Below are 8985 nucleotides of genomic sequence, written 5' to 3' on the forward strand. Positions count from 1 at the left end.
GACGGAAAATTTAACCTAAGGTCTAATCATGATAAAATCACACGTTAACCATATTAATCTCCATCAAAAATCCGCAAAATGACTATCAAGAGAAAATGACTAAAAATTAATCATGGCATTAAACTAAATTTGAATTAATCCTGAAAAATCCTAAAACTAAATCTAATCTAAAAAATGATTAAACCTAATTTCTAATTAACTATCTAATTAAACCTAATGAATCGATTAAAATGTCAATTAAAATGAAATTAAATCCTAACGTCTAAAAATCAAAACTCAAGAGAATTACCTAATTTTAATCAAGAACAAGATTAACACAATTTAATAACAGAAAATTAGCAAGATATAAATAAATTAATTAACTCAAACATGAATTAATGGAGAATCAAGAACATGGGCCAGAGGTGTGTAAAACGGATTGGAGGTATGAAACAGTGAAATCTTGGGTCATGAAACTCTAGGGCAACAAAGCCCAACTTCTCAAAACCGGATCTTTACACAAACTCCTATCTCAGCAATGTCCAAACACTCTTCACAAGTTCATAATGAGAAAGAAGACGAAAAAAGACTTACATGAAAAATGGAAAACTCTCACTGTCGGTGTCGCAACCTTGAATCCCTCCGTGTAAGAACCGCGCACCGCTGCTTATAGTCGATTAGTTCTTCCGCGTGTTGATCGAGATGAAGATGAAGCTCCGCGCTCGTGTGTTGATGATTGCGATGAAGAACGAAGATTTGTGTTTGTGTGTGTTGCATCGCAGGATGAAGGATGACGATTTGTGTTCGTGATGAAGATCAAGATGTTATTGCAGGATGAATCTTCCTCTCGATTTCCCGTTACGATTCAGTGCGAGGCCTTCATAGCGAATTAGTATGTTTTTGCCGTTACTCCCTTCCTTCAATCTGCTTTCGATTTATCCTTCTTCCAAAATGCGATTCTGATTATGCGTTTGGGTTTTCCGGTTCCGTGTTCTTCTTCTTCGATCTTTCCGGCTTTTATTTCTGTTATTTCTGGTTGCGGTCATGGTGAGGTTACAGTTAGAAGATTGTTCTGTTGCAGGTTAGGTTAGCTGATTTTGGTTCATAGGATAGTTTTAGTAGGAGCGAGGAGGTTGAAAGGTTGAACCTTGGAAGAAGGTTAGAGATGAAGTTCAGCAAGGGTCTTTGGAGGAGCTCATAGATAGTTTTTGGAAGGTGTTGTTGATTGAAGTTAGAAGCAGTTCTGGGAGATCGTTTTAGCCGATTGCCGGAGGTTAGAAAATGGAGGGTTCTGTTATGGCTTGGGTTCTGTTCTGTTTTGGGTCTTGTTCTGTGAAGTGGAGGGTGAGGGGGAGGAGTGAAGAGTTAGAGAAAGAGGGTGGTTGGAGGGTGAGAGTTTGGTTCGAAGAAGGTTGTTATGGAAGGTCCTTTTAGAGGTTGATTAGGATTATGTTATATGGTTGTGGAAGTTGGCGATTGAGAGTTTTGGTGAGAGATTTTTCCATTCTGTTATGACAGTTGGTTGTGAGTGTTATCCGAGCTCAGAAAAATTGGAATTGTTAGGTAGAGGGATCGAAGAAGTCAGGAAATTGAAGTTGAGAGAGTGGTCTTTGTATAGAAGTTGGGAAGAGTTAGCCCAGTGAATGTGATACAACTATGTGCCTTGTTATGCTAATGATGACTTTAGGAGAACTATGTAAAAAAAAAGTGTCAAGTCTCTTATGCCAGGTTCAGAAATGAATTTAGGACTTGAATCAATAGGTATATGCTGAAAATGTGGATGTAATGTTAAATTGGATTCCTACGGCTAGTGAATTTTGGTTAATCATGAATGTGTAAAGTCAACGAATTGGATATGAATGCGTGGTTATGATGAAAAACAGTTTTTGTAATTAAATGCCTTTGTACATGGTTGAAATGTGATCTTGGTGGTTAAATGCATGGAAATTTTGAATGGAATTCAAACCATGTATTAAATGGTGGTAATTGTAATTGAATTAGTATTGAAAGTGGTTAAAAGCAACGGAATTGGAAATTCAATCAAATGGAATTTGAATGGTGTAATTGAAGGTTATAGTTGAATTGAATGGAATCAAAAATGTAAAAAATTTGGAATTTGAAATTGAAATTGAATTGATTTATTATGGTTGTGATTGTAATGTATGGCTTATGTAGTGATTAATGAACATAACTTGACTTAAACATGGACACGACTTTGAGGTAAAAATGAATCAAGATTGAAAATGGACTTAAAAATATGAAGATGGTTAAAAGAGGACTTTGGTTGGATAGTTGACTTTGGTTAACTGGTTGACCAAAAAGTCAACTTAAGTAAAAAATGTGTATTTTTGTGGAAAACGAAAATGGACAATGATGACAATGCAACACACAGATGAACTTGATTATCTAATGAACTAAACATAAGCCAAAGTCTTGACCAACTATGAACATGAATGCGTTATGATTGAATGTGGATATGACTGAAAAACTCGATGTTCTTAAATGAAACATGCCAAGTTCCAAGACTTGAAATCCGATCAATCCAAGTCAACCAAATGATACTTCACCAAGCAATAAATTGTAACATCTTGAATGAATACCCCTTAATCAAAGCATGTGGGACATGAACACGTAAACCTCTGATGAAATGTCGAACCAATCAACGAGCTTCCATGAATGACTAGATGAACTAGATAAGCCTTAATCTTGAAAGTATTTCATAGTAAAAAATTAGGGTTTCAAAGATTCGATTGATTTTGATGATGCTCCAAACCTACCAACTAGTGTTTCAAGCTACGCTCCATGATGAATACAACCAGGATGAAATGCTCACATCCTATTCAATGCCATGTGTGATAAGAACCCTTGAATCTGAGATTGTGCTTTTTCAAATGCAAGTGGAATGTGTTATGATACAATAGATATGTATATGGGATGAGTGCTTATCAGAAGATGCAAATGTTTAGGGTTAGTGACCTAGATGAACTTGTGAAGGGTATGGTGAATTTTGAGGTATGACAACTGCCCCTATTTAATCTTCTCAAACCTGAATGCACGGATAATAACAGCTTCCGAACATTCAAGGTAGGAGGGGATTATGTTAGACTATGGCACGGATCTAGAAGGGGGGGGGGGGGGGGGGTTGAATAGATCCCAATTAAAAGTTGAGTCGGCGCTACCAATTAAAAATTGGTTTTGAAAATTTGTTTTAAGTGCGGAAGCGGCCGAGGAAAATATAGTCTAAAACGAACGGTTATTGGAAAACCGGATATGCGTCTAGCCTATGGATTAGTGATAATGAGGAATAAGAATCACTACACTAGTCACTCTATCAATGATTTATTTCACTTGCTAGGATTCCTAGTTCCAATGATTTAAAGAGAAAACCAAACTGGATACACAACTAAGATAATTTTGGTTTAGGCAAATTATCAAACACTTGGTGTGTAAAAGCACCCCAAGTCATATTTATGTTGAGTAAGTGATTCCAATTAGTCTAGTACAGTATCTTATTGTACTTTGGATTCAAAAACAAAGTTTTAACTTCTTACTCAATTAATATTAAGGTTTGATAAAAGTGCTTATACAAAAATCACTTAATTTTAAAGCTAAAACAGATATGCTGAAGAATAGAGAAGACAAAGATTTGATGAGGCAGTTCCCCCGCCGTCCTCGCTTCGGGGTACGTCTGCCCTCAATTCTAAAACTAGAATTGAGATAGCTTTAATAGATATCACCTGTTGAGTATAACAGTTTATACAAGGATTGAAGAGCAAATATACAACAGAATTCTCAAGACGTTGAATGTTGCTTCCACTCCTTGTTCCTTGATCCAAGGTGAATCAAGTCCTTCGATTGTTGTTGATAGACCTCCGATTCCAGCCCCTTTGTTGAATAACCCTCAGTTCTTCAAACCCTCGGCCCGACTGGTCTCAACTACAACAAATCGAACCCGAAATCTTCTCTTCAATATCACTGAATCCGCTACTAGATTGATGAAGACTTCCTCTTCTCAATCACCTTCGCTCAGCTGAGAATTGATGAAGAAATCGTCCAAAAACCCCCAAAATCAAACCAATCTTGGAGGACAAAACCCTAACGGTTTTATTCAAGAAAAAACCTGTCGCAAGCTTCAACCTGAACTGGATTCCCCAATCTCGGCTTCGAATGTTATCACCTTTAACCAATCACAAAGCACTTCAAAAATGGTTGTGTGTAGTTGATGTGTTGTGAGAAGTTGAAGATGAAGATGAAGAATCTTGGACACCTATTTCACTTTTTCCTTTTCTTTGAACACTTGAATCAATTTGACAAATGTTAGTTGATACAAGTAACTAAACTTCTATTTATAGTAACAAACCAACCAACCCACTTAACAACTTTTCAAACAGAGTGGGAAATACTTAAAAACTGAATTTGCGCACGAACGGTCGACCATAGCAGGTTTATGCGTCGACGCATAGCCTGCAGTTTTGGACAGTCTGAAAAACACACCAGTATGCGTCGACCATAGGTCGGCGTGCGCTGACCTGTGGTTCATGCGCTGACCCCTGTGGTTGACTCAAGCCTTTTGTGCGCTGACCCGTGAGGAAATGCACTATGTTATGCGCCGACCCTACGGTCGACTCAAACCCTGCAATTTTGCAAAAATTCATATTTTTGTGGTTTTCATGCATTTTGTCATGACCATATTTTATCCACATATGTTGTATGATATATAACAGTTTAGATGAGCATAGAAAAGGATATGATAGGTGATATGTTGCATTTGTTTTGTAGAGGTGGAATCGACAATGCCGATTCATCCATGGTGGTCATTTGTCATCATCGAAACATATGATCGTATGTTGTATGACAGTTTGCCCTTACATACTCCCCCTTTTTGATGATGACAACCTGTGTGAAACCAAAGAGAAACAACATGCAATATTTACACACACTCCCGCTTTCTTTTGTAATCTAAGGCTGACTGCAAAACGCTGACTGCAAAACACACTGTTAATTATTGTGAATATCTTGGCTTGGCTTTGGTTTGGTACAAGCTCTTCTCTCCCTTTGACAACATCAAAAAGAGAAAGAGATCTATTATTCAACATAACATGATATTCAACGGGAAATAACGAATCATATAACAATACCACACCACATATTATTACAGAACAAATTGAAAAGGAGATAACATTAAGCTAGATTAATAAACAAACATAACAGATAATAAGTTTAGTCAAACAACAAAAGTACAAATGCACATGCAGTTTTATGCCCTAATGGCCTCGTCCTCGACTGAAACAAGCATCCGTTATTTAGTCCGCAACACTACTTAGATACTTGAGGCCCACATCGACGGACCGCTCCTGTCGTTCAAATGTATCGGTGAATGCTGCATACCGTTCATTCATGCTGGTAGAGAGGTTATCGAGCCTCTCATTTTGTGCTTGAAGTTGGCCGCTTATATGAGCATAGCGCTCATCATGAGTTTGTATGAATGATTGTTGAGCCAGCTGCATATTTCGTATCATATCTAACAGTTCAGAAGAGTTTTCTTGCTGCGGAGGATACGATGGAGATTCTTCAGCACCATATTGATACGGCTGATAGAATTGGCGTTGTGTTGACCAACCCATATGTTGCCATTCACCCCAGCCACCATGGTTGGGGGCATCTTCTTCATCTGAATAAGTATTCTGAACCCAAGCGGTGTTTGTGTAGTCGTGTGTGTCTGCTTGTGGAGGACTATCATGCTGCTCAAATGCTTGTCCTGCTCCTTGTTCTTCGTTTTCCTCTTGGTCTTCTTCTTCACTTTCATCACTTTCATCAGACTCTTCAACACTCGTAGGAACATAACCCCTGCGAACAAATTTGTATGTTCTCTGCTCATCACACCAAAAGTATCCCATCATAGACAAAGTTTTTGGGCTGAATTCTTTATCTGAGGAAATGGAGGTATACGGAAAGGACGGATAATCAACGTCGGCTGCGGTAAGAACTTCTTGAATAAAAGATCCATAAGCGAGAGCAGTGCCTCGTCCGGAGTCTCGTAAACTGAACATCTTACTAGCGATGTAGTAGGGCCAGTTTATTTTGCGCTTATTTTTCAGGATATATATGAGATGAACCTCAGCCTGTTCAACTCGGGAAAGGCCTCCTTTCTTAGGCCTCAGGATGCGCGCCACAATCCACTGAAGAATGCGCTCACCTGTTTTCAGCTTACCGGCAGTGACGGTTCGTGGGAACGCATCACTGTTCACAATGTGGTCTGGGTAGGGTCGTTTCAGCATAGCGTTCAAAGCGCTCTTAAACTCATATCCCTCAATTGTGTGAGAATCAGTTACCTCAGCAAGAGGATTTTCATCAGCAGCCAATGTCAGATCAAAATATTTATTCCAAACATCAGACTTAAACGATACCTTTCTTGTGCCGATCCTGGAGTGAAACTTTTGACCACGAAATTTGTCATGAAGGCAAGTGTAGAACACACGGACCAGGTCTTCGCTATATTTGGCATTGCATTCCAGAAATTTAACAATACCGTGATACTGTAGCAGATTCATGATGTCTACGAGATGCATGCGTTCTGCTGTGAGTTTGTAGAATGCATGCTGCCTCACGACTCCTCTTTGACCAAAGTCTTTGTTGAAGGTGTCGACACGAGCCGGTGGAACTAATGAGATAGCGGTAATGGGTAGGGAGGCAGAGGATGATCCTCTTGATCTCTTACCGGTAGGTTTGTGGGATGAGGAAGCCATTCATAATGATTCTAAAGCTTTTTGTAAAGGTAGAGAGTGAAGCTTGGTGTAAGATTTTGAGAATGATTTGCAAGAGGGAGGTTTGCCCTTTTTATAGATGAGGATTTAGGGTTTTGGGAATAGGAGAGGCTAAGAGACAATAGGCACTAGGTAGATGCAACTCACAATGTAGTGGGTTGAATGCACACTTAATGAGAAGTTGAAATGTAAATGCATGGGAAGTTTGAACGTTTTCTGCAGAGAAAAACTGAGTTTTCGCGCGATGCGTCGACCATACCCTCTGCATGCGTCGACCCATACTGTTTGAATTTTTAAAAAAAGAAAATTTTTAAGGTGTGCGTCGACCATTGCCCTGTTATGGTCGACTCATACAGACAAAATTTGTAGATTTTCACTGTTATGCACATATGCTCACATGTTTGATGCATAAATAGAAAGCCACACAACATTAAATATCCAAACAGATATGGTATACGAAACAAGTCATATATATACAATATTATCATGTAATACAACTATTTAGTCATGCAGGTTGAGAGAGAGAGTAGGGTAAAGGAACAATATCACCTCGATGCCGGAATAACTTGATGAACAATATACTTGTGCTTGCAACAACATTAACTTGTTAGAAGTACAAGACTATAGTTTTAAATGAAATAAGATAAAGTAAGCAACTTATGACGCCCGTTCTGAAATGTCGAGAATACCAAGTTCTCGGCGAATATGAAAGAAAGGCTCGGTAGCTAGAGGCTTTGTGAAAATGTCCGCTAGTTGATTTTTAGTGTTAACATGTTCAAATACAACATCACCTTTCTCTACATGATCCCGAAGAAAGTGGTGTTGAATTTCGATATGTTTGGTGCAAGAGTGCAACACAGGATTTTTGGTAAGATTAATGGCACTTGTATTGTCATAGAAAATGGGAATACGTTCGAGTTTGAGGTTAAAATCCAATAGTTGTTGCTTAATCCATAGGATTTGAGCACACCAACTACTAGCAGCAACGTATTCCGCTTCGGCGGTTGACAAAGCAACTGAAACTTGTTTCTTGCTATGCCAACTGACCAAGGAATTTGAAAATAAGTGACAAGTACCACTGGTGCTTTTCCTATCCGATTTGCAACCGGAAAAATCGGAATCGGAGAAACCTACCAATGAGCAATCATTACCTTTGGAATACCATAGTCCATACTCGGAGTACCGGATAGGTATCGAAGTATTCGTTTGACAGCTTTTAGATGGGATTCCTTGGGACATGATTGATATCTTGCGCACATACATATACTAAACATAATGTCGGGACGAGAAGCAGTAAGATAGAGAAGTGATCCAATTATACCTCTATACCTTTTTACCTCTACGTCCTTACCGTTTTCATCTTTATTCAAGTTTGTACATGTTGGCATGGGGGTGTCAATGGCCTTGGCTTTTGCCATGTCAAATCTCTTGATAAGGTCCAAACAATACTTTGTTTGACTCACGAATGTTCCTTCTTTGAGTTGTTTAATTTGCAAACCGATAAAGTATGTGAGCTCCCCCATCATACTCATCTCGAATTCACCCTGCATAAGATCCGAAAACTCTCTCACGAGATTCATGTTAGTAGACCCAAATATAATATCGTCAACATAAATTTGTACTAATATCAAGTGCTTTCCTTGACGTTTAATAAAGAGGGTTGTGTCAACCTTTCCTCTTGAGTAACCTTGATCAAGTAAAAATTTACTTAGTCGCTCATACCAAGCTCTAGGAGCTTGTTTGAGACCATATAAAGCCCTTTTTAGTTTGCAAACATGATCGGGATACTCATGAGATTCAAAAACCGGAGGTTGTGCGACGTAGACCTCTTCATTTATGTAACCGTTAAGGAACGCACTCTTAACATCCATTTGGAATAGTTTAAAGTCTTTCGCACAAGCGAAGGCAAGGAGAAGGCGTATAGCCTCGAGTTGGGCAACCGGCACATAAGTTTCCTCATAATCGATGCCTTCCTCTTGGTTATACCCTTGTGCGACTAAACGCGCCTTGTTACGGGTTATTACCCCGTTTTTGTCCAACTTGTTCCTAAACACTCATCGGGTGCCGATTACTCGATGACCTCGCGGAGGAGGGACAAGGTCCCAAACCTCATTTCTAGTGAACTGATTTAGTTCCTCCTGCATTGACAAAAACCAGTGTTCATCGAGTAGGGCTTCTTTAGGGTTTTTAGGTTCAATTTGTGAAACGGAAGCAAAGTGATAACAGAAATTACTTAGCTTCG

At 39.0% G+C, this 8985-nt stretch overlaps 1 long non-coding RNA gene across 1 annotated transcript; it reads left to right on the forward strand.

The window, feature by feature from the left end:
• Positions 1–288: 288 nt before the first annotated feature.
• On the forward strand, positions 289–1938 carry LOC127093283 (uncharacterized). The gene is made up of 2 exons (XR_007792510.1): positions 289–871; positions 1061–1938. It is a non-coding gene; the product is annotated as an uncharacterized LOC127093283 (long non-coding RNA).
• Positions 1939–8985: the final 7047 nt, after the last annotated feature.

This window comes from Lathyrus oleraceus, chromosome 6 (genome assembly GCF_024323335.1).
Source record: "Lathyrus oleraceus cultivar Zhongwan6 chromosome 6, CAAS_Psat_ZW6_1.0, whole genome shotgun sequence".
In the NCBI taxonomy this organism is placed as follows: Eukaryota; Viridiplantae; Streptophyta; class Magnoliopsida; order Fabales; family Fabaceae; genus Lathyrus; species Lathyrus oleraceus.